Source organism: Oncorhynchus mykiss, unplaced genomic scaffold (genome assembly GCF_013265735.2).
Source record: "Oncorhynchus mykiss isolate Arlee unplaced genomic scaffold, USDA_OmykA_1.1 un_scaffold_362, whole genome shotgun sequence".
Taxonomy (NCBI): domain Eukaryota; kingdom Metazoa; phylum Chordata; class Actinopteri; order Salmoniformes; family Salmonidae; genus Oncorhynchus; species Oncorhynchus mykiss.
Genome location: NW_023493810.1, coordinates 20899 through 47087, shown reverse-complemented (window position 1 = coordinate 47087; position 26189 = coordinate 20899). Strand labels below are relative to the sequence as shown.

Here is a 26189-nt window from a genome sequence, read left to right as displayed (position 1 = left end):
CCCGCGTGGCAGGCGAGAATTCTACCACTGAACAACCAATGCCTTGGAAGGCTGAGTTAAACCTCAAAGGCAGGAAATTGTATCATAAAGCTTTTTTTCCAAGAATATGTTCCACTTTGTGGGCTCAACAACATTGTTCACCCTAAAAAAAGGAGCAGTACTTTCTCCCCCGTCGGGGAATTGAACCCCGGTCCTCCGGCGTGACAGGCGGGGATACATCACCACTATACTAACGAGGAGCAGGTGGGTTGGAACTTTGAAAAAAACGTGGAGCATTGGTACTAACCCTAAATTTGGAATTTTGGGCTTAAACCCTTCTAACAAAAATATCTGTAGAGACTGAATGGTTGGAGCTAGGAACTACTATGACCCAGCTATGGAAAGCTGAGACTCTCACAAACACGTACATGTAAATCGATTTTGCTCTATACCGCTCACAAGCCACACAATACTAGTTTGCAGGTGAGGCGTTTGTGGGTAATCCCAGGACATTGTCACAAATGCCAAACTCAAGGACAGTTGTCACGGACAAGTTGGTTACTCTTTCCCATTTAACAACTAAAGCCTTGCAAAAAGTTAATCACCTCACACACCTGGAAATCTGCAATGGATTCACCAAAGTCTACTGAGAATGAGTAAATGTTCAAAGTCTTATTTTTCAAGAGTCAGTTGAGAATTCGACCAAGACCAGAGATTTCTGTTTGCCTGGCAATCTAACACAGATTTCCTCCTCAGGGGTTTGCATACTTGTCGAAATGACATGTTCAAAACTTCCTGCATTGGCCGGGAATCGAACCCGGGCCTCCCGCGTGGCAGGCGAGAATTCTACCACTGTAACACCAATGCCTTGGAAGGCTGAGTTAACCTCAAAGGCAGGAAATTGTATCATAAAGCTTTTTTTCCAAGAATATGTTCCACTTTGTGGGCTCAACAACATTGTTCACCCTAAAAAAAAGAGCAGTACTTTCTCCCCGTCGGGGGAATTGAACCCACGGTCTCCCGGCGTGACAGGCGGGGGATACTCACCACTATACTAACGAGGAGCAGGTGGGTTGGAACTTTGAAAAAACGTGGAGCATTGGTACTAACCCTAAATTTGGAATTTTGGGCTTAAACCCTTCTAACAAAAATATCTGTAGAGACTGAATGGTTGGAGCTAGGAACTACTATGACCCAGCTATGGAAAGCTGAGACTCTCACAAACACGTACATGTAATCGATTTTGCTCTATACCGCTCACAAGCCACACAATACTAGTTTTGCAGGTGAGGCCGTTTGTGGGTAATCCCAGGACATTGTCACAAATGCCAAACTCAAGACAGTTGTCACTGACAAGTTGGTTACTCTTTCCCATTTAACAACTAAAGCCTTGCAAAAAGTTAATCACCTCACACACTGAAATCTGCAATGGATTCACCAAAGTCTACTGAGAATGAGTAAATGTTCAAAGTCTTATTTTCAGAGTCAGTTGAGAATTCGACCAAGACCAGAGATTTCTGTTTGCCTGGCAATCTAACACAGATTTCCTCCTCAGGGGTTTGCATACTTGTCGAAATGACATGTTCAAAACTTCCTGCATTGGCCGGGAATCGAACCCGGGCCTCCCGCGTGCTAGGCGAGAATTTCTACCACTGAACAACCAATGCCTTGAAGGCTGAGTTAACCTCAAAGGCAGGAAATTGTATCATAAAGCTTTTTTTCCAAGAATATGTTCCACGTTGTGGGCGCAACAACATTGTTCACCCTAAAAAAAAGAGAAGTACTTTCTCCCCGTCGGGGAATTGAACCCCGGTCTCCGCGTGACAGGCGGGGATACTCACCACTATAACTAACGAGGAGCAGGTGGGTTGGAACTTTGAAAAAACGTGGAGCATTGGTACTAACCCTAAAATTTGGGAATTTTGGGCTTAAACCCTTCTAACAAAATATCTGTAGAGACTGAATGGTTGAGAGCTAGGAACTACTATGACCCAGCTATGGAAAGCTGAGACTCTCACAAACACGTACATGTAATCGATTTTGCTCTATACCGCTCACAAGCCACACAATACTAGTTTGCAGGTGAGGCGTTTGTGGTAATCCAGGACATTGTCACAAATGCCAACTCAAGACAGTTGTCACTGACAAGTTGGTTACTCTTTCCCATTTAACAACTAAAGCCTTGCAAAAAGTTAATCACCTCACACACTGGAAATCTGCAATGGATTCACCAAAGTCTACTGAGAATGAGTAAATGTTCAAAGTCTTATTTTTCAAGAGTCAGTTGAGAATTCGACCAAGACCAGAGATTTCTGTTTGCCTGGCAATCTAACACAGATTTCCTCCTCAGGGTTTGCCATACTTGTCGAAATGACATGTTCAAACTTCCTGCATTGGCCGGGAATCGAACCCGGGCCTCCCGCGTGGCAGGCGAGAATTCTACCACCTGAACAACCAATGCCTTGGAAGGCTGAGTTAAACCTCAAAGGCAGGAAATTGTATCATAAAGCTTTTTTTCCAAGAATATGTTCCACTTTGTGGGCTCAACAACATTGTTCACCCTAAAAAAAGAGCAGTACTTTCTCCCCGTCGGGGGAATTGAACCCCGGTCTCCCGGCGTGACAGGCGGGGATACTCACCACTATACTAACGAGGAGCAGGTGGGTTGGTACTTTGAAAAAACGTGGAGCATTGGTACTAACCCTAAATTTGGAATGTTGGGCTTAAACCCTTCTAACAAAAAATATCTGTAGAGACTGAATGGTGGAGCTAGGAACTACTATGACCCAGCTATGTAAAGCTGAGACTCTCACAAACACGTACATGTAATCGATTTTGCTCTATACCGCTCACAGCCACACAATACTAGTTTGCAGGTGAGGGCGTTTGTGGGTAATCCCAGGACATTGTCACAAATGCCAAAACTCAGACAGTTGTCACTGACAGTTGGTTACTCTTTCCCATTTAACAACTAAAGCCTTGCAAAAAGTTAATCACCTCACACACTGGAAATCTGCAATGGATTCACCAAAGTCTACTGAGAATGAGTAAAATGTTCAAAGTCTTATTTTTCAAGAGTCAGTTGAGAATTCGACCAAGACCAGAGATTCTGTTTGCCTGGCAATCTAACACAGATTTCCTCCTCAGGGGTTTGCATACTTGTCGAAATGACATGTTCAAAACTTCCTGCATTGGCCGGGAATCGAACCCGGGCCTCCCTCGTGGCAGGCGAGAATTCTACCACTGAACAACCAATGCCTTGGAAGGCTGAGTTAACCTCAAAGGCAGGAATTGTATCATAAAGCTTTTTTTCCAAGAATATGTTCCACTTTGTGGGCTCAACAACATTGTTCACCCTAAAAAAAGAGCAGTACTTCTCCCCGTGGGGAATTGAACCCCGGTCTCCGGCGTGACAGGCGGGGATACTCACCACTATACTAACGAGGAGCAGGTGGGTTGGAACTTTGAAAAAACGTGGAGCATTGGTACTAACCCTAAATTTGGAATTTTGGGCTTAAACCCTTCTAACAAAAATATCTGTAGAGACTGAATGGTTGGAGCTAGGAACTACTATGACCCAGCTATGGAAAGCTGAGACTCTCACAAACACGTACATGTAATCGATTTTGCTCTATACCGCTCACAAGCCACACAATACTAGTTTGCAGGTGAGGGCGTTGTGGGTAATCCAGGAGGACATTGTCACAAATGCCAAACTCAAGACAGTTGTCACTGACAAGTTGGTTACTCTTTCCCATTTAACAACTAAAGCCTTGCAAAAGTTAATCACCTCACGACACTGGAAATCTGCAATGGATTCACCAAAGTCTACTGAGAATGAGTAAATGTTCAAAGTCTTATTTTTCAAGAGTCAGTTGAGAATTCGACCAAGACCAGAGATTTCTGTTTGGCCTGGCAATCTAACACAGATTTCCTCCTCAGGGGTTTGCATACTTGTCGAAATGACATGTTCAAAACTTCCTGCATTGGCCGGGAATCGAACCCGGGCCTCCCTCGTGGCAGGCGAGAATTCTACCACTGAACAACCAATGCCTTGGAAGGCTGAGTTAACCTCAAAGGCAGGAAATTGTATCATATAAGCTTTTTTTCCAAGAATATGTTCCACTTTGTGGGCTCAACAACATTGTCACCCTAAAAAAGAGGCAGTACTTTCTCCCCGTCGGGGAATTGAACCCCGGTCTCCGCGTGACAGGCGGGGGATACTCACCACTATACTAACGAGGAGCAGTGGGTTGGAACTTTGAAAAAACGTGGAGCATTGGTATAACCCTAAATTTGGAATTTTGGCTTAAACCCTTCTAACAAAAATATCTGTAGAGGACTGAATGGTTGGAGCTAGGAACTACTATGACCCAGCTATGGAAGCTGAGACTCTCACAAACCGTACATGTAATCGATTTTGCTCTATACCGCTCACAAGCCACACAATACTAGTTTGCAGGTGAGGCGTTTGTGGGTAATCCCAGACTTGTCACAAATGCCAACTCAAGACAGTTGTCACTGACAAGTTGGTTACTCTTTCCCATTTAACAACTAAAGCCTTGCAAAAAGTTAATCACCTCACACACTGGAAATCGCAATGGATTCACCAAAGTCTACTGAGAATGAGTAAATGTTCAAAGTCTTATTTTTCAAGAGTCCGTTGAGAATTCGACCAAGACCAGAGTTTCTGTTTGCCTGGCAATCTAACACAGATTTCCTCCTCAGGGGTTTGCATACTTGTCGAAATGACATGTTCAAAACTTCCTGCATTGGCCGGGAATCGAACCCGGGCCCTCCCGCGTGGCAGGCGAGAATTCTACCACTGAACAACCAATGCCTTGGAGGCTGAGTTAACCTCAAAGGCAGGAAATTGTATCATAAAGCTTTTTTTCCAAGAATATGTTCCACTTTGTGGGCTCAACAACATTGTTCACCCTAAAAAAAGAGCAGTACTTTCCTCCCCGTCGGGGAATTGAACCCCGGTCTCCCGGCGTGACAGGCGGGGATACTCACCACTATACTAACGAGGAGCAGTGGGTTGGTAACTTTGAAAAAACGTGGAGCATTGGTACTAACCCTAAATTTGGAATGTTTGGGCTTAAACCCTTCTAACAAAAATATCTGTAGAGACTGAATGGTTGGAGCTAGGAACTACTATGACCCCGCTATGGAAAGCTGAGACTCTCACAAACACGTACATGTAATCGATTTTGCTCTATACCGCTCACAAGCCACACAATACTAGTTTGCAGGTGAGGCGTTTGTGGGTAATCCCAGGACATTGTCACAAATGCCAACTCAAGACAGTTGTCACTGACAAGTTGGTTACTCTTCCCATTTAACAACTAAAGCCTTGCAAAAAGTTAATCACCTCACACCACTGGAAATCTGCAATGGATTCACCAAAGTCTACTGAGAATGAGTAAATGTTCAAAGTCTATTTTTTCAAGAGTCAGTTGAGAATTCGACCAAGACCAGAGATTTCTGTTTGCCTGGCAATCTAACACAGATTTCCTCCTCAGGGGGTTTGCATACTTGTCGAAATGACATGTTCAAAACTTCCTGCATTGGCCGGGAATCGAACCCGGGCCTCCCGCGTGGCAGGCGAGAATTCTACCACTGAACAACCAATGCCTTGGAAGGCTGAGTTAACCTCAAAGGCAGGAAATTGTATCATAAAGCTTTTTTTCCAAGAATATGTTCCACTTTGTGGGCTCAACAACATTGTTTCACCCTAAAAAAAGAGCAGTACTTTCTCCCCGTCGGGGAATTGAACCCCGGTCTCCGGCGTGACAGGGCGGGGATACTCACCACTATACTAACGAGGAGCAGGTGGGTTGGAACTTTGAAAAAACGTGGAGCATTGGTACTAACCCTAAAATTTGGAATTTTGGGCTTAAACCCTTCTAACAAAAATATCTGTAGAGACTGAATGGTTGGAGCTAGGAACTACTATGACCCATGCTATGGAAAGCTGAGACTCTCACCAAACACGTACATGTAATCGATTTGCTCTATACCGCTCACAAGCCACACAATACTAGTTTGCAGGTGAGGCGTTTGTGGGTATCCCAGGACAATTGTCACAAATGCCAAACTCAAGACAGTTGTCACTGACAAGTTGGTTACTCTTTCCCATTTAACAACTAAAGCCTTGCAAAAAGTTAATCACCTCACACACTGGAAATCTGCAATGGATTCACCAAAGTCTACTGAGAATGAGTAAATGTTCAAAGTCTTATTTTTCAAGAGTCAGTTGAGAATTCGACCAAGACCAGAGATTTCTGTTTGCCTGGCAATCTAACACAGATTTCCTCCTCAGGGGTTTGCATACTTGTCGAAATGACATGTTCAAAAACTTCCTGCATTGGCCGGGAATCGAACCCGGGCCTCCCTGCGTGGCAGGCGAGAATTCTACCACTGAACAACCAATGCCTTGGAAGGCTGAGTTAACCTCAAAGGCAGGAAATTGTATCATAAAGCTTTTTTTCCAAGAATATGTTCCACTTTGTGGGCTCAACAACATTGTTCACCCTAAAAAAAGAGCAGTACTTTCTCCCCGTCGGGGAATTGAACCCCGGTCTCCCGCGTGACAGGCGGGGATACTCACCACTATACTAACGAGGAGCAGGTGGTTGGAACTTTGAAAAAACGTGGAGCATTGGTACTAACCCTAAATTTGGAATGTTGGGCTTAAACCCTTCTAACAAAAATATCTGTAGAGACTGAATGGTTGGAGCTAGGAACTACTATGACCCAGCTATGGAAAGCTGAGACTCTCACAAACACGTACATGTAATCGATTTTGCTCTATACCGCTCACAAGCCACACAATACTAGTTTGCAGGTGAGGCGTTTGTGGGTAATCCCAGGACATTGTCACAAATGCCAAACTCAAGACAGTTGTCACTGACAAGTGGTTACTCTTTCCCATTTAACAAAACTAAAGCCTTGCAAAAAGTTAATCACATCACACACTGGAAATCTGCAATGGATTCACCAAAGTTCTACTGAGAATGAGTAAATGTTTCAAAGTCTTATTTTTCAAGAGTCAGTTGAGAATTCGACCAAGACCAGAGATTTCTGTTTGCCTGGCAATCTAACACAGATTTCCTCCTCAGGGTTTGCATACTTGTCGAAATGACATGTTCAAAACTTCCTGCATTGGCCGGGAATCGAACCCGGGCCTCCCGCGTGGCAGGCGAGAATTCTACCACTGAACAACCAATGCCTTGGAAGGCTGAGTTAACCTCAAAGGCAGGAAATTGTATCATAAAGCTTTTTTTCCAAGAATATGTTCCACTTTGTGGCTCAACAACATTAGTTCACCCTAAAAAAAGAGCAGTACTTTCTCCCGTCGGGGGAATTGAACCCCGGTCTCCCGCGTGACAGGCGGGGATACTCACCACTATACTAACGAGGAGCAGGTGGTTGGTAACTTTGAAAAAACGTGGAGCATTGGTACTAACCCTAAATTTGGAATGTTGGGCTTAAACCCTTCTAACAAAAATATCTGTAGAGACTGAATGGTTGGAGCTAGGAACTACTATGACCCAGCTATGGAAAGCTGAGACTCTCACAAACACGTACATGTAATCGATTTTGCTCTATACCGCTCACAAGCCACACAATACTAGTTTGCAGGTGAGGCGTTTGTGGGTAATCCCAGGACATTGTCACAAATGCCAAACTCAAGACAGTTGTCACTGACAAGTTGGTTACTCTTTCCCATTTAACAACTAAAGCCTTGCAAAAAGTTAATCACCTCACACACTGGAAATCTGCAATGGATTCACCAAAGTCTACTGAGAATGAGTAAATGTTCAAAGTCTTATTTTTCAAGAGTCAGTTGAGAATTCGACCAAGACCAGAGATTTCTGTTTGCCTGGCAATCTAACACAGATTTCCTCCTCAGGGGTTTGCATACTTGTCGAAATGACATGTTCAAAACTTCCTGCATTGGCCGGGAATCGAACCCGGGCCTCCCGCGTGGCAGGCGAGAATTCTACCACTGAACAACCAATGCCTTGGAAGGCTGAGTTAACCTCAAAGGCAGGAAATTGTATCATAAAGCTTTTTTTCCAAGAATATGTTCCACTTTGTGGGCTCAACAACATTGTTCACCCTAAAAAAAGAGCAGTACTTTCTCCCCGTCGGGGAATTGAACCCCGGTCTCCCGCGTGACAGGCGGGGATACTCACCACTATACTAACGAGGAGCAGGTGGGTTGGAACTTTGAAAAAACGTGGAGCATTGGTACTAACCCTAAATTTGGAATGTTGGGCTTAAACCCTTCTAACAAAAATATCTGTAGAGACTGAATGGTTGGAGCTAGGAACTACTATGACCCAGCTATGGAAAGCTGAGACTCTCACAAACACGTACATGTAATCGATTTTGCTCTATACCGCTCACAAGCCACACAATACTAGTTTGCAGGTGAGGCGTTTGTGGGTAATCCCAGGACATTGTCACAAATGCCAAACTCAAGACAGTTGTCACTGACAAGTTGGTTACTCTTTCCCATTTAACAACTAAAGCCTTGCAAAAAGTTAATCACCTCACACACTGGAAATCTGCAATGGATTCACCAAAGTCTACTGAGAATGAGTAAATGTTCAAAGTCTTATTTTTCAAGAGTCAGTTGAGAATTCGACCAAGACCAGAGATTTCTGTTTGCCTGGCAATCTAACACAGATTTCCTCCTCAGGGGTTTGCATACTTGTCGAAATGACATGTTCAAAACTTCCTGCATTGGCCGGGAATCGAACCCGGGCCTCCCGCATGGCAGGCGAGAATTCTACCACTGAACAACCAATGCCTTGGAAGGCTGAGTTAACCTCAAAGGCAGGAAATTGTATCATAAAGCTTTTTTTCCAAGAATATGTTCCACTTTGTGGGCTCAGCAACATTGTTCACCCTAAAAAAAGAGCAGTACTTTCTCCCCGTCGGGAATTGAACCCCGGTCTCCGGCGTGGACAGGCGGGGATACTCACCACTATACTAACGAGGAGCAGGTGGGTTGGAACTTTGAAAAAAACGTGGAGCATTGGTACTAACCCTAAATTTGGAATTTTGGGCTTAAACCCTTCTAACCAAAAATATCTGTAGAGACTGAATGGTTGGAGCTAGGAACTACTATGACCCAGCTATGGAAAGCTGAGACTCTCACAAACACGTACATGTAATCTATTTTGCTCTATACCGCTCACAAGCCACACAATACTAGTTTGCAGGTGAGGCGTTTGTGGGTAATCCCAGGACATTGTCACAAATGCCAAACTCAAGACAGTTGTCACTGACAAGTTGGTTACTCTTTCCATTTAACAACTAAAGCCTTGCAAAAAGTTAATCACCTCACACACTGGAAATCTGCAATGGATTCACCAAAGTCTACTGAGAATGAGTAAATGTTCAAAGTCTTATTTTTCAAGAGTCAGTTGAGAATTCGACCAAGACCAGAGATTTCTGTTTGCCTGGCAATCTAACACAGATTTCCTCCTCAGGGGTTTGCATACTTGTCGAAATGACATGTTCAAAACTTCCTGCATTGGCCGGGAATCGAACCCGGGCCTCCCGCGTGGCAGGCGGAGAATTCTACCACTGAACAACCAATGCCTTGGAAGGCTGAGTTAACCTCAAAGGCAGGGAAATTGTATCATAAAGCTTTTTTTCCAAGAATATGTTCCACTTTGTGGGCTCAACAACATTGTTCACCCTAAAAAAGAGCAGTACTTTCTCCCCGTCGGGGAATTGAACCCCGGTCTCCGGCGTGACAGGCGGGGATACTCACCACTATACTAACGAGGAGCAGGTGGGTTGGAACTTTGAAAAACGTGGAGCATTGGTACTAACCCTAAATTTGGAATGTTGGGCTTAAACCCTTCTAACAAAAATATCTGTAGAGACTGAATGGTTGGAGCTAGGAACTACTATGACCCCGCTATGGAAAGCTGAGACTCTCACAAACACGTACATGTAATCGATTTTGCTCTATACCGCTCACAAGCCACACAATACTAGTTTGCAGGTGAGGCGTTTGTGGGTAATCCCAGGACATTGTCACAAATGCCAAACTCAAGACAGTTGTCACTGACAAGTTGGTTACTCTTTCCCATTTAACAACTAAAGCCTTGCAAAAAGTTAATCACCTCACACACTGGAAATCTGCAATGGATTCACCAAAGTCTACTGAGAATGAGTAAATGTTCAAAGTCTTATTTTTCAAGAGTCAGTTGAGAATTCGACCAAGACCAGAGATTTCTGTTTGCCTGGCAATCTAACACAGATTTCCTCCTCAGGGGTTTGCATACTTGTCGAAATGACATGTTCAAAAACTTCCTGCATTGGCGGGAATCGAACCCGGGCCTCCCGCGTGGCAGGCGAGAATTCTACCACTGAACAACCAATGCCTTGGAAGGCTGAGTTAACCTCAAAGGCAGGAAATTGTATCATAAAGCTTTTTTTCCAAGAATATGTTCCACTTTGTGGGCTCAGCAACATTGTTCACCCTAAAAAAAAGAGCAGTACTTTCTCCCCGTCGGGGAATTGAACCCCGGTCTCCCGGCGTGACAGGCGGGGATACTCACCACTATACTAACGAGGAGCAGGTGGGTTGGAACTTTGAAAAAACGTGGAGCATTGTACTAACCCTAAATTTGGAATTTTGGGCTTAAACCCTTCTAACAAAAATATCTGTAGAGACTGAATGGTTGGAGCTAGGAACTACTATGACCCAGCTATGGAAAGCTGAGACTCTCACAAACACGTACATGTAATCGATTTTGCTCTATACCGCTCACAAGCCACACAATACTAGTTTGCAGGTGAGGCGTTTGTGGGTAATCCCAGGACATTGTCACAAATGCCAAACTCAAGACAGTTGTCACTGACAAGTTGGTTACTCTTTCCCATTTAACAACTAAAGCCTTGCAAAAAGTTAATCACCTCACACACTGGAAATCTGCAATGGATTCACCAAAGTCTACTGAGAATGAGTAAATGTTCAAAGTCTTATTTTTCAAGAGTCAGTTGAGAATTCGACCAAGACCAGAGATTTCTGTTTGCCTGGCAATCTAACACAGATTTCCTCCTCAGGGTTTGCATACTTGTCGAAATGACATGTTCAAAACTTCCTGCATGGGCCGGGAATCGAACCCGGGCCTCCCGCGTGGCAGGCGAGAATTCTACCACTGAACAACCAATGCCTTGGAAGGCTGAGTTAACCTCAAAGGCAGGAATTGTATCATAAAGCTTTTTTTCCAAAGAATATGTTCCACTTTGTGGGCTCAACAACATTGTTCACCCTAAAAAAAGAGCAGTACTTTCTCCCCGTCGGGGAATTGAACCCCGGTCTCCCGCGTGACAGGCGGGGATACTCACCACTATACTAACGAGGAGCAGGTGGGTTGGAACTTTTGAAAAAACGTGGAGCATTGGTACTAACCCTAAATTTGGAATGTTGGGCTTAAACCCTTCTAACAAAAATATCTGTAGAGACTGAATGGTTGGAGCTAGGAACTACTATGACCCAGCTATGGAAAGCTGAGACTCTCACAACACGTACATGTAATCGATTTTGCTCTATACCGCTCACAAGCCACACAATACTAGTTTGCAGGTGAGGCGTTTGTGGGTAATCCCAGGACATTGTCACAAATGCCAAACTCAAGACAGTTGTCACTGACAAGTTGTTACTCTTTCCCATTTAACAACTAAAGCCTTGCAAAAAGTTAATCACCTCACACACTGGAAATCTGCAATGGATTCACCAAAGTCTACTGAGAATGAGTAAATGTTCAAAGTCTTATTTTTCAAGAGTCAGTTGAGAATTCGACCAAGACCAGAGATTTCTGTTTGCCTGGCAATCTAACACAGATTTTCCTCCTCAGGGGTTTGCATACTTGTCGAAATGACATGTTCAAAACTTCCTGCATTGGCCGGGAATCGAACCCGGGCCTCCCGCGTGGCAGGCGAGAATTCTACCACTGAACAACCAATGCCTTGGAAGGCTGAGTTAACCTCAAAGGCAGGAAATTGTATCATAAAGCTTTTTTTCCAAGAATATGTTCCACTTTGTGGGCTCAACAACATTGTTCACCCTAAAAAAAGAGCAGGTACTTTCTCCCCGTCGGGGAATTGAACCCCGGTCCTCCGCGTGACAGGCGGGGATACTCACCACTATACTAACGAGGAGCAGGTGGGTTGGAACTTTGAAAAAACGTGGAGCGTTGGTACTAACCCTAAATTTGGAATGTTGGGCTTAAACCCTTCTAACAAAAATATCTGTAGAGACTGAATGGTTGGAGCTAGGAACTACTATGACCCAGCTATGGAAAGCTGAGACTCTCACAAACACGTACATGTAATCGATTTTGCTCTATACCGCTCACAAGCCACACAATACTAGTTTGCAGGTGAGGCGTTTGTGGGTAATCCCAGGACATTGTCACAAATGCCAAACTCAAGACAGTTGGTCACTGACAAGTTGTTACTCTTTCCCATTTAACAACTAAAGCCTTGCAAAAAGTTAATCACCTCACACACTGGAAATCTGCAATGGATTCACCAAAGTCTACTGAGAATGAGTAAATGTTCAAAGTCTTATTTTTCAAGAGTCAGTTGAGAATTCGACCAAGACCAGAGATTTCTGTTTGCCTGGCAATCTAACACAGATTTTCCTCCTCAGGGGTTTGCATACTTGTCGAAATGACATGTTCAAAACTTCCTGCATTGGCCGGGAATCGAACCCGGGCCTCCCGCGTGGCAGGCGAGAATTCTACCACTGAACAACCAATGCCTTGGAAGGCTGAGTTAAACCTCAAAGGCAGGAAATTGTATCATAAAGCTTTTTTTCCAAGAATATGTTCCACTTTGTGGGCTCAGCAACATTGTTCACCCTAAAAAAGAGCAGTACTTTCTCCCGTCGGGGAATTGAACCCCGGTCTCCCGCGTGACAGGCGGGGATACTCACCACTATACTAACGAGGAGCAGGTGGGTTGGAACTTTGAAAAAACGTGGAGCGTTGGTACTAACACTAAATTTGGAATGTTGGGCTTAAACCCTTCTAACAAAAATATCTGTAGAGACTGAATGGTTGGAGCTAGGAACTACTATGACCCAGCTATGGAAAGCTGAGACTCTCACAAACACGTACATGTAATCGATTTTGCTCTATACCTGCTCACAAGCCACACAATACTAGTTTGCAGGTGAGGCGTTTGTGGGTAATCCCAGGACATTGTCACAAATGCCAAACTCAAGACAGTTGTCACTGACAAGTTGGTTACTCTTTCCCATTTAACAAACTAAAGCCTTGCAAAAAGTTAATCACCTCACACACTGGAAATCTGCAATGGATTCACCAAAGTCTACTGAGAATGAGTAAATGTTCAAAGTCTTATTTTTCAAAGAGTCAGTTGAGAATTCGACCAAGACCAGAGATTTCTGTTTGCCTGGCAATCTAACACAGATTTCCTCCTCAGGGGTTTGCATACTTGTCGAAATGACATGTTCAAAACTTCCTGCATTGGCCGGGAATCGAACCCCGGGCCTCCCGCGTGGCAGGCGAGAATTCTACCACTGAACAACCAATGCCTTGGAAGGCTGAGTTAACCTCAAAGGCAGGAAATTGTATCATAAAGCTTTTTTTTCCAAGAATATGTTCCACTTTGTGGGCTCAGCAACATTGTTCACCCTAAAAAAAGAGCATGTACTTTCTCCCCGTCGGGGGAATTGAACCCCGGTCTCCCGCGTGACAGGCGGGGATACTCACCACTATACTAACGAGGAGCAGGTGGGTTGGTAACTTTGAAAAAACGTGGAGCATTGGTACTAACCCTAAATTTGGAATGTTGTGGCTTAAACCCTTCTAACAAAAATATCTGTAGAGACTGAATGGTTGGAGCTAGGAACTACTATGACCCAGCTATGGAAAGCTGAGACTCTCACAAACACGTACATGTAATCGATTTTGCTCTATACCTGCTCACAAGCCACACAATACTAGTTTGCAGGTGAGGCGTTTGTGGGTAATCCCAGGACATTGTCACAAATGCCAAACTCAAGACAGTTGTCACTGACAAGTTGGTTACTCTTTCCCATTTAACAACTAAAGCCTTGCAAAAGTTAATCACCTCACACACTGGAAATCTGCAATGGATTCACCAAAGTCTACTGAGAATGAGTAAATGTTCAAAGTCTTATTTTTCAAGAGTCAGTTGAGAATTCGACCAAGACCAGAGATTTCTGTTTGCCTGGCAATCTAACACAGATTTCCTCCTCAGGGGTTTGCATACTTGTCGAAATGACATGTTCAAAACTTCCTGCATTGGCCGGGAATCGAACCCGGGCCTCCCGCGTGGCAGGCGAGAATTCTACCACTGAACAACCAATGCCTTGGAAGGCTGAGTTAACCTCAAAGGCAGGAAATTGTATCATAAAGCTTTTTTCCAAGAATATGTTCCACTTTGTGGGCTCAACAACATTGTTCACCCTAAAAAAAGAGCAGTACTTTCTCCCCGTCGGGGAATTGAACCCCGGTCTCCGGCGTGACAGGCGGGGATACTCACCACTATACTAACGAGGAGCAGGTGGGTTGGAACTTTGAAAAAACGTGGAGCATTGGTACTAACCCTAAATTTGGAATTTTGGGCTTAAACCTTCTAACAAAAATATCTGTAGAGACTGAATGGTTGGAGCTAGGAACTACTATGACCCAGCTATGGAAAGCTGAGACTCTCACAAACACGTACATGTAATCGATTTTGCTCTATACCGCTCACAAGCCACACAATACTAGTTTGCAGGTGAGGCGTTTGTGGGTAATCCCAGGACATTGTCACAAATGCCAAACTCAAGACAGTTGTCACTGACAAGTTGGTTACTCTTTCCCATTTAACAACTAAAGCCTTGCAAAAAGTTAATCACCTCACACACTGGAAATCTGCAATGGATTCACCAAAGTCTACTGAGAATGAGGTAAATGTTCAAAGTCTTATTTTTCAAGAGTCAGTTGAGAATTCGACCAAGACCAGAAGATTTCTGTTTGCCTGGCAATCTAACACAGATTTCCTCCTCAGGGGTTTTGCATACTTGTCGAAATGACATGTTCAAAACTTCCTGCATTGGCCGGGAATCGAACCCGGGCCTCCCGCGTGGCAGGCGAGAATTCTACCACTGAACAACCAATGCCTTGGAAGGCTGAGTTAACCTCAAAGGCAGGAAATTGTATCATAAAGCTTTTTTTCCAAGAATATGTTCCACTTTGTGGGCTCAACAACATATTTCACCCTAAAAAAAGAGCAGTACTTTCTCCCTGTCGGGGAATTGAACCCCGGTCTCCGCGTGACAGGCGGGGATACTCACCACTATACTAACGAGGAGCTAGGTGGGTTGGAACTTTGAAAAACGTGGAGCATTGGTACTAACCCTAAATTTGGAATTTTGGGCTTTAAACCCTTCTAACAAAAATATCTGTAGAGACTGAATGGTTGGAGCTAGGAACTACTATGACCCAGCTATGGAAAGCTGCGACTCTCACAAACACGTCATGTAATCGATTTTGCTCTATACCGCTCACAAGCCACACAATACTAGTTTGCAGGTGTAGGCGTTTGTGGGTAATCCCAGGACATTGTCACAAATGCCAAACTCAAGACAGTTGTTCACTGACAAGTTGGTTACTCTTTCCCATTTAACAACTAAAGCCTTGCAAAAAGTTAATCACCTCACACACTGGAAATCTGCAATGGATTCACCAAAGTCTACTGAGAATGAGTAAATGTTCAAAGTCTTATTTCAAGAGTCAGTTGAGAATTCGACCAAGACCAGAGATTTCTGTTTGCCTGGCAATCTAACACAGATTTCCTCCTCAGGGGTTTGCATACTTGTCGAAATGACATGTTCAAACTTCCTGCATTGGCCGGGAATCGAACCCGGGCCTCCCGCGTGGCAGGCGAGAATTCTACCACTGAACAACCCAATGCCTTGGAAGGCTGAGTTAACCTCAAAGGCAGGGAAATTGTATCATAAAGCTTTTTTTCCAAGAATATGTTCCACTTTGTGGGCTCAACACATATTTCACCCTAAAAAAGAGCAGTACTTTCTCCCCTGTGGGGGAATTGAACCCCGGTCTCCCGCGTGACAGGCGGGGATACTCACCACTATACTAACGAGGAGCAGGTGGGTTGGTAACTTTGAAAAAACGTGGAGCATTGGTACTAACCCTAAATTTGGAATGTTGGGCTTAAACCCTTCTAACAAAAATATCTGTAGAGACTGATGGTTGGAGCTAGGAACTACTATGACCCCCGCTATGGAAGCTGAGACTCTACACAAACAACGTACATGTAATCGATTTTGCTCTATACCGCTCACAAGCCACACAATACTAGTTTGCAGGTGAGGCGTTGTGGGTAATCCCAGGACATTGTCACAAATGCCAAACTCAAGACAGTTGTCACTGACAAGTTGGTTTACTCTTTCCCATTTAACAAACTAAAGCCTTGCAAAAAGTTAATCACCTCACACACTGGAAATCTGCAATGGATTCACCAAAGTCTACTGAGAATGAGTAAATGTTCAAAGTCCTATTTTTCAAGAGTCAGTTGAGAATTCGACCAAGACCAGAGATTTCTGTGTTGCCTGGCAATCTAACACAGATTTCCTCCTCAGGGGTTTTGCATACTTGTCGAAATGACATGTTCAAAACTTCCTGCATTGGCCGGGAATCGAACCCGGGCCTCCGCGTGGCAGGCGAGAATTCTACCACTGAACAACCAATGCCTTGGAAGGCTGAGTTAACCTCAAAGGCAGGAAATTGTATCATAAAGCTTTTTTTTCCAAGAATATGTTCCACTTTGTGGGCTCAACAACATTGTTCACCCTAAAAAAGAGCAGTACTTTCTCCCCGTCGGGGAATTGAACCCCGGTCTCCGGCGTGACAGGCGGGGATACTCACCACTATACTAACGAGGAGCAGGTGGGTTGGAACTTGAAAAAACGTGGAGCATTGGTACTAACCCTAAATTTGGAATTTTGGGCTTAAACCCTTCTAACAAAAATATCTGTAGAGACTGAATGGTTGGAGCTAGGAACTACTATGACCCAGCTATGGAAAGCTGAGACTCTCACAAACACGTACATGTAATCGATTTTGCTCTATACCGCTCACAAGCACACAATACTAGTTTGCAGGTGAGGCGTTTGTGGGTAATCCCAGGACATTGTCACAAATGCCAAACTCAAGACAGTTGTCACTGACAAGTTGGTTACTCTTTCCCATTTAACAACTAAAGCCTTGCAAAAAGTTAATCACCTCACACACTGGAAATCTGCAATGGATTCACCAAAGTCTACTGAGAATGAGTAAATGTTCAAAGTCTTATTTTTCAAGAGTCAGTTGAGAATTCGACCAAGACCAGAGATTTCTGTTTGCCTGGCAATCTAACACAGATTTCCTCCTCAGGGGTTTGCATACTTGTCGAAATGACATGTTCAAAACTTCCTGCATTGGCCGGGAATCGAACCCGGGCCTCCCGCGTGGCAGGCGAGAATTCTACCACTGAACAACCAATGCCTTGGAAGGCTGAGTTAACCTCAAAGGCAGGAAATTGTATCATAAAGCTTTTTTTCCAAGAATATGTTCCACTTTGTGGGCTCAACAACATTGTTCACCTAAAAAAAGAGCAGTAGTACTTTCTCCCCCGTGGGGAATTGAACCCCGGTCTCCCCGCGTGACAGGCGGGGATACTCACCACTATACTAACGAGGAGCAGGTGGGTTGGAACTTTGAAAAAACGTGGAGCATTGGTACTAACCCTAAATTTGGAATGTTGGGCTTAAACCCTTCTAACAAAAATATCTGTAGAGACTGAATGGTTGGAGCTAGGAACTACTATTGACCCCGCTATGGAAAGCTGAGACTCTCACAAACACGTACATGTAATCGATTTTGCTCTATACCGCTCACAAGCCACACAATACTAGTTTGCAGGTGAGGCGTTTGTGGGTAATCCCAGGACATTGTCACAAATGCCAAACTCAAGACAGTTGTCACTGACAAGTGGTTACTCTTTCCCATTTTAACAACTAAAGCCTTGCAAAAAGTTAATCACCTCACACACTGGAAATCTGCCATGGATTCACCAAAGTCTACTGAGATGAGTAAATGTTCAAAGTCTTATTTTCAAGAGTCAGTTGAGAATTCGACCAAGACCAGAGATTTCTGTTTGCCTGGCAATCTAACACAGATTTCCTCCTCAGGGGTTTGCATACTTGTCGAAATGACATGTTCAAAACTTCCTGCATTGGCCGGGAATCGAACCCGGGCCTCCCGCGTGGCAGGCGAGAATTCTACCACTGAACAACCAATGCCTTGGAAGGGCTGAGTTTAACCTCAAAGGCAGGAAATTGTATCATAAAGCTTTTTTTCCAAGAATATGTTCCACTTTGTGGGCTCAACCACATTGTTCACCCTAAAAAAAGAGCAGTACTTTCTCCCCGTGGGGGAATTGAACCCCGGTCTCCCGCGTGACAGGCGGGGATACTCACCACTATACTAACGAGGAGCAGGTGGGTTGGGAACTTTGAAAAAACGTGGGAGCATTGGTACTAACCCTAAATTTGGAATGTTGGGCTTAAACCCTTCTAACAAAAATATCTGTAGAGACTGAATGGTTGGAGCTAGGAACTACTATGACCCCGCTATGGAAAGCTGAGACTCTCACAAACACGTACATGTAATCGATTTTGCTCTATACCGCTCACAAGCCACACAATACTAGTTTGCAGGTGAGGCGTTTGTGGGTAATCCCAGGACATTGTCACAAATGCAAACTCAAGACAGTTGTCACTGACAAGTTGGTTACTCTTTCCCATTTAACAACTAAAGCCTTGCAAAAGTTAATCACCTCACACACTGGAAATCTGCAATGGATTCACCAAAGTCTACTGAGAATGAGTAAATGTTCAAAGTCTTATTTTTCAAGAGTCAGTGAGAATTCGACCAAGACCAGAGATTTCTGTTTGCCTGGCAATCTAACACAGATTTCCTCCTCAGGGGTTTGCATACTTGTCGAAATGACATGTTCAAAACTTCCTGCATTGGCCGGGAATCGAACCCGGGCCTCCCGCGTGGCAGGCGAGAATTCTACCACTGAACAACCAATGCCTTGGAAGGCTGAGTTAACCTCAAAGGCAGGAAATTGTATCATAAAGCTTTTTTTTCCAAGAATATGTTCCACTTTGTGGGCTCAACAACATTGTTCACCCTAAAAAAGAGCAGTACTTTCTCCCCGTCGGGGAATTGAACCCCGGTCTCCGGCGTGACAGGCGGGGATACTCACCACTATACTAACGAGGAGCAGGTGGGTTGGAACTTTGAAAAAACGTGGAGCATTGGTACTAACCCTAAATTTGGAATTTTGGGCTTAAACCCTTCTAACAAAAATATCTGTAGAGACTGAATGGTTGGAGCTAGGAACTACTATGACCCAGCTATGGAAAGCTGAGACTCTCACAAACACGTACATGTAATCGATTTTGCTCTATACCGCTCACAAGCCACACAATACTAGTTTGCAGGTGAGGCGTTTGTGGGTAATCCCAGGACATTGTCACAAATTGCCAAACTCAAGACAGTTGTCACTGACAAGTTGGTTACTCTTTCCCATTTAACAACTAAAGCCTTGCAAAAAGTTAATCACCTCACACACTGGAAATCTGCAATGGATTCACCAAAGTCTACTGAGAATGAGTAAAATGTTCAAAGTCTTATTTTTCAAGAGTCAGTTGAGAATTCGACCAAGACCAGAGATTTCTGTTTGCCTGGCAATCTAACACAGATTTCCTCCTCAGGGGTTTGCATACTTGTCGAAATGGACATGTTCAAAACTTCCTGCATTGGCCGGGAATCGAACCCGGGCCTCCCGCGTGGCAGGCGAGGAATTCTACCACTGAACAACCAATGCCTTGGAAGGCTGAGTTAACCTCAAGGCAGGAAATTGTATCATAAAGCTTTTTTTCCAAGAATATGTTTCCACTTTGTGGGCTCAACAACATTGTTCACCCTAAAAAACGAGCAGTACTTTCTCCCCGTCGGGGAATTGAACCCCGGTCTCCGGCGTGGACAGGCAGGGATACTCACCACTATACTAACGAGGAGCAGGTGGGTTGGAACTTTGAAAAAACGTGGAGCATTGGTACTAACCCTAAATTTGGAATTTTGGGCTTAAACCCTTCTAACAAAAATATCTGTAGAGACTGAATGGTTGGAGCTAGGAACTACTATGACCCCAGCTATGGAAAGCTGAGGACTCTCACAAACACGTACATGTAATCGATTTGCTCTATACCGCTCACAAGCCACACAATACTAGTTTGCAGGTGAGGCGTTTGTGGGTAATCCCAGGACATTGTCACAAATGCCAAACTCAAGACAGTTGTCACTGACAAGTTGGTTACTCTTTCCCATTTAACAACTAAAGCCTTGCAAAAAGTTAATCACCTCACACACTGGAAATCTGCAATGGATTCACCAAAGTCTACTGAGAATGAGTAAATGTTCCAAAGTCTTATTTTTCAAGAGTCAGTTGAGAATTCGACCAAGACCCAGAGATTTCTGTTTGCCTGGCAATCTAACACAGATTTCCTCCTCAGGGGTTTGCATACTTGTCGAAATGACATGTTCAAAACTTCCTGCATTGGCCGGGAATCGAACCCGGGCCTCCCGCGTGGCAGGCGAGAATTCTACCACTGAACAACCAATGCCTTGGAAGGCTGAGTTAACCTCAAAGGCAGGAAATTGTATCATAAAGCTTTTTTTCCAAAAATATGTTCCACTTTGTGGGCGCAAGCAACATTGTTCACCCTAAAAAAGAGCAGTACTTTCTCCCCGTCGGGGAATTGAACCCCGGTCTCCCGCGTGACAGGCTGGGATACTCACCACTATACTAACAAGGAGCAGGTGGGTTGGAACTTTGAAAAAACGTGGAGCATTGGTACTAACCCTAAATTTGGAATGTTGGGCTTAAACCCTTCTAACAAAAATATCTGTAGAGACTGAATGGTTGGAGCTAGGAACTACTATGGACCCCGCTATGGAAAGCTGAGACTCTCACAAACACGTACATGTAATCGATTTTGCTCTATACGCTCACAAGCCACACAATACTAGTTTGCAGGTGAGGCGTTTGTGGGTAATCCCAGGACATTGTCACAAATGCCAAACTCAAGACAGTTGTCACTGACAAGTTGGTTACTCTTTCCCATTTAACAACTAAAGCCTTGCAAAAAGTTAATCACCTCACACACTGGAAATCTGCAATGGATTCACCAAAGTCTACTGAGAATGAGTAAATGTTCAAAGTCTTATTTTCAAGAGTCAGTTGTAGAATTCGACCAAGACCAGAGATTTCTGTTTGCCTGGCAATCTAACACAGATTTCCTCCTCAGGGGTTTGCATACTTGTCGAAATGACATGTTCAAAACTTCCTGCATTGGCCGGGAATCGAACCCGGGCCTCCCGCGTGGCAGGCGAGAATTCTACCACTGAACAACCAATGCCTTGGAAGGCTGAGTTAACCTCAAAGGCAGGAAATGGTATCATAAAGCTTTTTTTCCAAAATATGTTCCACTTTGTGGGCTCAGCAACATTGTTCACCCTAAAAAAAGAGCAGTACTTTCTCCCCGTCGGGGAATTGAACCCCGGTCTCCCGCGTGACAGGCGGGGATACTCACCACTATACTAACGAGGAGCAGGTGGGTTGGAACTTTGAAAAAACGTGGAGCATTGGTACTAACCCTAAATTTGGAATGTTGGGCTTAAACCCTTCTAACAAAAATATCTGTAGAGACTGAATGGTTGGAGCTAGGAACTACTATGACCCCGCTATGGAAGCTGAGACTCTCACAAACACGTACATGTAATCGATTTTGCTCTATACGCTCACAAGCCACACAATACTAGTTTGCAGGTGAGGCGTTTTGTGGTAATCCCAGGACATTGTCACAAATGCCAAACTCAAGACAGTTGTCACTGACAAGTTGGTTACTCTTTCCCATTTAACAACTAAAGCCTTGCAAAAAGTTAATCACCTCACACACTGGAAATCTGCAATGGATTCACCAAAGTCTACTGAGAATGAGTAAATGTTCAAAGTCTTATTTTTCAAGAGTCAGTTGAGAATTCGACCAAGACCAGAGATTTCTGTTTTGCCTGGCAATCTAACACAGATTTCCTCCTCAGGGGTTTGCATACTTGTCGAAATGACATGTTCAAAACTTCCTGCATTGGCCGGGAATCGAACCCGGGCCCTCCCGCGTGGCAGGCGAGAATTCTACCACTGAACAACCAATGCCTTGGAAGGCTGAGTTAACCTCAAAGGCAGGAAATTGTATCATAAAGCTTTTTTTCCAAAATATGTTCCACTTTGTGGGCTCAGCAACATTGTTCACCCTAAAAAAAGAGCAGTACTTTCTCCCCGTCGGGGAATTGAACCCCGGTCTCCCGCGTGACAGGCGGGGATACTCACCACTATACTAACGAGGAGCAGGTGGGTTGGAACTTTGAAAAAAACGTGGAGCGTTGGTACTAACCCTAAATTTGGAATGTTGGGCTTAAACCCTTCTAACAAAAATATCTGTAGAGACTGAATGGTTGGAGCTAGGAACTACTATGACCCAGCTATGGAAAGCTGAGACTCTCACAACACGTACATGTAATCGATTTTGCTCTATACTGCTCACAAGCCACACAATACTAGTTTGCAGGTGAGGCGTTTGTGGGTAATCCAGGACATTGTCACAAATGCCAAACTCAAGACAGTTGTCACTGACAAGTTGGTTACTCTTTCCCATTTAACAACTAAAGCCTTGCAAAAAGTTAATCACCTCACACACTGGAAATCTGCAATGGATTCACCAAAGTCTACTGAGAATGAGTAAATGTTCAAAGTCTTATTTTTCAAGAGTCAGTTGAGAATTCGACCAAGACCAGAGATTTCTGTTTGCCTGGCAATCTAACACAGATTTCCTCCTCAGGGTTTGCATACTTGTCGAAATGACATGTTCAAAACTTCCTGCATTGGCCGGGAATCGAACCCGGGCCTCCCGCGTGGCAGGCGAGAATTCTACCACTGAACAACCAATGCCTTGGAAGGCTGAGTTTAACCTCAAAGGCAGGAAATTGTATCATAAAGCTTTTTTTCCAAAAATATGTTCCACTTTGTGTGGCCTCAGCAACATTGTTCACCCTAAAAAAAGAGCAGTACTTTCTCCCCGTCGGGGAATTGAACCCCGGTCTCCCGCGTGACAGGCGGGGATACTCACCACTATACTAACGAGGAGCAGGTGGGTTGGAACTTTGAAAAAACGTGGAGCGTTGGTACTAACCCTAAATTTGGAATGTTGGGCTTAAACCCTTCTAACAAAAATATCTGTAGAGACTGAATGGTTGGAGCTAGGAACTACTATGACCCAGCTATGGAAAGCTGAGACTCTCACAAACACGTACATGTAATCGATTTTGCTCTATACTGCTCACAAAACCACACAATACTAGTTTGCAGGTGAGGCGTTTTGTGGGTAATCCCAGGACATTGTCACAAATGCCAAACTCAAGACAGTTGTCACTGACAAGTTGGTTACTCTTTCCCATTTAACAACTAAAGCCTTGCAAAAAGTTAATCACCTCACACACTGGAAATCTGCAATGGATTCACCAAAGTCTACTGAGAATGAGTAAATGTTCAAAGTCTTATTTTTCAAGAGTCAGTTGAGAATTCGACCAAGACCAGAGATTTCTGTTTGCCTGGCAATCTAACACAGATTTCCTCCTCAGGGGTTTGCATACTTGTCGAAATGACATGTTCAAAACTTCCTGCATTGGCCGGGAATCGAACCCGGGCCTCCCGCGTGGCAGGCTGAGAATTCTACACTGAACAACCAATGCCTTGGAAGGCTGAGTTAACCTCAAAATGCAGGAAATTGTATCATAAAGCTTTTTTTTCCAAGAATATGTTCCACTTTGTGGGCTCAACAACATTGTTCACCCTAAAAAAAGAGCAGTACTTTCTCCCCGTCGGGGAATTGAACCCCGGTCTCCGGCGTGACAGGCGGGGATACTCACCACTATACTAACGAGGAGCAGGTGGGTTGGAACTTTGAAAAAACGTGGAGCATTGGTACTAACCCTAAATTTGGAATTTTGGCTCTTAAACCCTTCTAACAAAAATATCTGTAGAGACTGAATGGTTGGAGCTAGGAACTACTATGACCCAGCTATGGAAATCTGAGACTCTCACAAACACGTACATGTAATCGATTTTGCTCTATTACCGCTCACAAGCCACACAATACTAGTTTGCAGGTGAGGCGTTTGTGGGTAATCCCAGGACATTGTCACAAATGCCAAACTCAAGACAGTTGTCACTGACAAGTTGGTTACTCTTTCCCATTTAACAACTAAAGCCTTGCAAAAAGTTAATCACCTCACACACTGGAAATCTGCAATGGATTCACCAAAGTCTACTGAGAATGAGTAAATGTTCAAAGTCTTATTTTTCAAGAGTCAGTTGAGAATTCGACCAAGACCAGAGATTTCTGTTTGCCTGGCAATCTAACACAGATTTCCTCCTCAGGGGTTTGCATACTTGTCGAAATGACATGTTCAAAACTTCCTGCATTGTCCGGGAATCGAACCGGGCCCTCCCGCGTGGCAGGCGAGAATTCTACCACTGAACAACCAATGCCTTGGAAGGCTGGAGTTAACCTCAAAGGCAGGAAATTGTATCATAAAGCTTTTTTTTCCAAAAATATGTTCCACTTGTGGGCGCAGCAACATTGTTCACCCTAAAAAAAGAGCAGTACTTTCTCCCCGTCGGGGAATTGAACCCCGGTCTCCCGCGTGACAGGCTGGGATACTCACCACTATACTAACAAGGAGCAGGTGGGTTGGAACTTTGAAAAAACGTGGAGCATTGGTACTAACCCTAAATTTGGAATGTTGGGCTTAAACCCTTCTAACAAAAATATCTGTAGAGACTGAATGGTTGGAGCTAGGAACTACTATGACCCGCTATGGAAAGCTGAGACTCTCACAAACACGTACATGTAATCGATTTTGCTCTATACCGCTCACAAGCCACACAATACTAGTTTGCAGGTGAGGCGTTTGTGGGTAATCCCAGGACATTGTCACAAATGCCAAACTCAAGACAGTTGTCACTGACAAGTTGGTTACTCTTTCCCATTTAACAACTAAAGCCTTGCAAAAAGTTAATCACCTCACACACTGGAAATCTGCAATGGATTCACCAAAGTCTACTGAGAATGAGTAAATGTTCAAAGTCTTATTTTTCAAGAGTCAGTTGAGAATTCGACCAAGACCAGAGATTTCTGTTTGCCTGGCAATCTAACACAGATTTCCTCCTCAGGGGTTTGCATACTTGTCGAAATGACATGTTCAAAACTTCCTGCATTGGCCGGGAATCGAACCCGGGCCTCCCGCGTGGCAGGCGAGAATTCTACCACTGAACAACCAATGCCTTGGAAGGCTGAGTTAACCTCAAAGGCAGGAAATTGTATCATAAAGCTTTTTTTCCAAAATATGTTCCACTTTGTGGGCTCAGCAACATTGTTCACCCTAAAAAAAGAGCAGTACTTTCTCCCCGTCGGGGAATTGAACCCCGGTCTCCCGCGTGACAGGCGGGGATACTCACCACTATACTAACGAGGAGCAGGTGGGTTGGAACTTTGAAAAAACGTGGAGCATTGGTACTAACCCCTAAATTGGAATGTTGGGCTTAAACCCTTCTAACAAAATATCTGTAGAGACTGAATGGTTGGAGCTAGGAACTACTATGACCCGCTATGGAAAGCTGAGACTCTCACAAACACGTACATGTAATCGATTTTGCTCTATACCGCTCACAAGCCACACAATACTAGTTTGCAGGTGAGGCGTTTGTGGGTAATCCCAGGACATTGTCACAAATGCCAAACTCAAGACAGTTGTCACTGACAAGTTGGTTACTCTTTCCCATTTAAACAACTAAAGCCTTGCAAAAAGTTAATCACCTCACACACTGGAAATCTGCAATGGATTCACCAAAGTCTACTGAGAATGAGTAAATGTTCAAAGTCTTATTTTTCAAGAGTCAGTTGAGAATTCGACCAAGACCAGAGATTTCTGTTTGCCTGGCAATCT

At 44.1% G+C, this 26189-nt stretch overlaps 24 non-coding genes across 24 annotated transcripts; all 24 read right to left on the bottom strand.

Annotated features, from left to right (window-relative positions):
• Window positions 1-1574: 1574 nt before the first annotated feature.
• Window positions 1575-1646, bottom strand: trnaa-agc. Its single transcript has one exon. It is a non-coding gene; the product is annotated as a tRNA-Ala (tRNA).
• Window positions 1647-4747: 3101 nt separating this feature from the next.
• Window positions 4748-4819, bottom strand: trnag-gcc. Its single transcript has one exon. It is a non-coding gene; the product is annotated as a tRNA-Gly (tRNA).
• A 726-nt stretch (window positions 4820-5545) lies between these two features.
• On the bottom strand, window positions 5546-5616 carry trnag-gcc. The gene has a single exon. It is a non-coding gene; the product is annotated as a tRNA-Gly (tRNA).
• Window positions 5617-6537: 921 nt separating this feature from the next.
• Window positions 6538-6609, bottom strand: trnad-guc. The gene has a single exon. It is a non-coding gene; the product is annotated as a tRNA-Asp (tRNA).
• A 533-nt stretch (window positions 6610-7142) lies between these two features.
• Window positions 7143-7213, bottom strand: trnag-gcc. Its single transcript has one exon. It is a non-coding gene; the product is annotated as a tRNA-Gly (tRNA).
• A 724-nt stretch (window positions 7214-7937) lies between these two features.
• Window positions 7938-8008, bottom strand: trnag-gcc. Its single transcript has one exon. It is a non-coding gene; the product is annotated as a tRNA-Gly (tRNA).
• Window positions 8009-8128: 120 nt separating this feature from the next.
• Window positions 8129-8200, bottom strand: trnad-guc. Its single transcript has one exon. It is a non-coding gene; the product is annotated as a tRNA-Asp (tRNA).
• A 3109-nt stretch (window positions 8201-11309) lies between these two features.
• On the bottom strand, window positions 11310-11381 carry trnad-guc. The gene has a single exon. It is a non-coding gene; the product is annotated as a tRNA-Asp (tRNA).
• A 532-nt stretch (window positions 11382-11913) lies between these two features.
• Window positions 11914-11984, bottom strand: trnag-gcc. The gene has a single exon. It is a non-coding gene; the product is annotated as a tRNA-Gly (tRNA).
• Window positions 11985-12710: 726 nt separating this feature from the next.
• On the bottom strand, window positions 12711-12781 carry trnag-gcc. The gene has a single exon. It is a non-coding gene; the product is annotated as a tRNA-Gly (tRNA).
• A 1527-nt stretch (window positions 12782-14308) lies between these two features.
• On the bottom strand, window positions 14309-14379 carry trnag-gcc. The gene has a single exon. It is a non-coding gene; the product is annotated as a tRNA-Gly (tRNA).
• Window positions 14380-15104: 725 nt separating this feature from the next.
• Window positions 15105-15175, bottom strand: trnag-gcc. Its single transcript has one exon. It is a non-coding gene; the product is annotated as a tRNA-Gly (tRNA).
• Window positions 15176-17490: 2315 nt separating this feature from the next.
• On the bottom strand, window positions 17491-17561 carry trnag-gcc. The gene has a single exon. It is a non-coding gene; the product is annotated as a tRNA-Gly (tRNA).
• Window positions 17562-18287: 726 nt separating this feature from the next.
• On the bottom strand, window positions 18288-18358 carry trnag-gcc. The gene has a single exon. It is a non-coding gene; the product is annotated as a tRNA-Gly (tRNA).
• Window positions 18359-19083: 725 nt separating this feature from the next.
• Window positions 19084-19154, bottom strand: trnag-gcc. The gene has a single exon. It is a non-coding gene; the product is annotated as a tRNA-Gly (tRNA).
• Window positions 19155-20681: 1527 nt separating this feature from the next.
• Window positions 20682-20752, bottom strand: trnag-gcc. The gene has a single exon. It is a non-coding gene; the product is annotated as a tRNA-Gly (tRNA).
• A 724-nt stretch (window positions 20753-21476) lies between these two features.
• On the bottom strand, window positions 21477-21547 carry trnag-gcc. The gene has a single exon. It is a non-coding gene; the product is annotated as a tRNA-Gly (tRNA).
• Window positions 21548-21666: 119 nt separating this feature from the next.
• trnad-guc lies at window positions 21667-21738 on the bottom strand. The gene has a single exon. It is a non-coding gene; the product is annotated as a tRNA-Asp (tRNA).
• A 531-nt stretch (window positions 21739-22269) lies between these two features.
• trnag-gcc lies at window positions 22270-22341 on the bottom strand. The gene has a single exon. It is a non-coding gene; the product is annotated as a tRNA-Gly (tRNA).
• Window positions 22342-22460: 119 nt separating this feature from the next.
• Window positions 22461-22532, bottom strand: trnad-guc. Its single transcript has one exon. It is a non-coding gene; the product is annotated as a tRNA-Asp (tRNA).
• A 530-nt stretch (window positions 22533-23062) lies between these two features.
• Window positions 23063-23133, bottom strand: trnag-gcc. Its single transcript has one exon. It is a non-coding gene; the product is annotated as a tRNA-Gly (tRNA).
• A 123-nt stretch (window positions 23134-23256) lies between these two features.
• Window positions 23257-23328, bottom strand: trnad-guc. Its single transcript has one exon. It is a non-coding gene; the product is annotated as a tRNA-Asp (tRNA).
• A 2128-nt stretch (window positions 23329-25456) lies between these two features.
• trnag-gcc lies at window positions 25457-25527 on the bottom strand. The gene has a single exon. It is a non-coding gene; the product is annotated as a tRNA-Gly (tRNA).
• A 119-nt stretch (window positions 25528-25646) lies between these two features.
• On the bottom strand, window positions 25647-25718 carry trnad-guc. The gene has a single exon. It is a non-coding gene; the product is annotated as a tRNA-Asp (tRNA).
• Window positions 25719-26189: the final 471 nt, after the last annotated feature.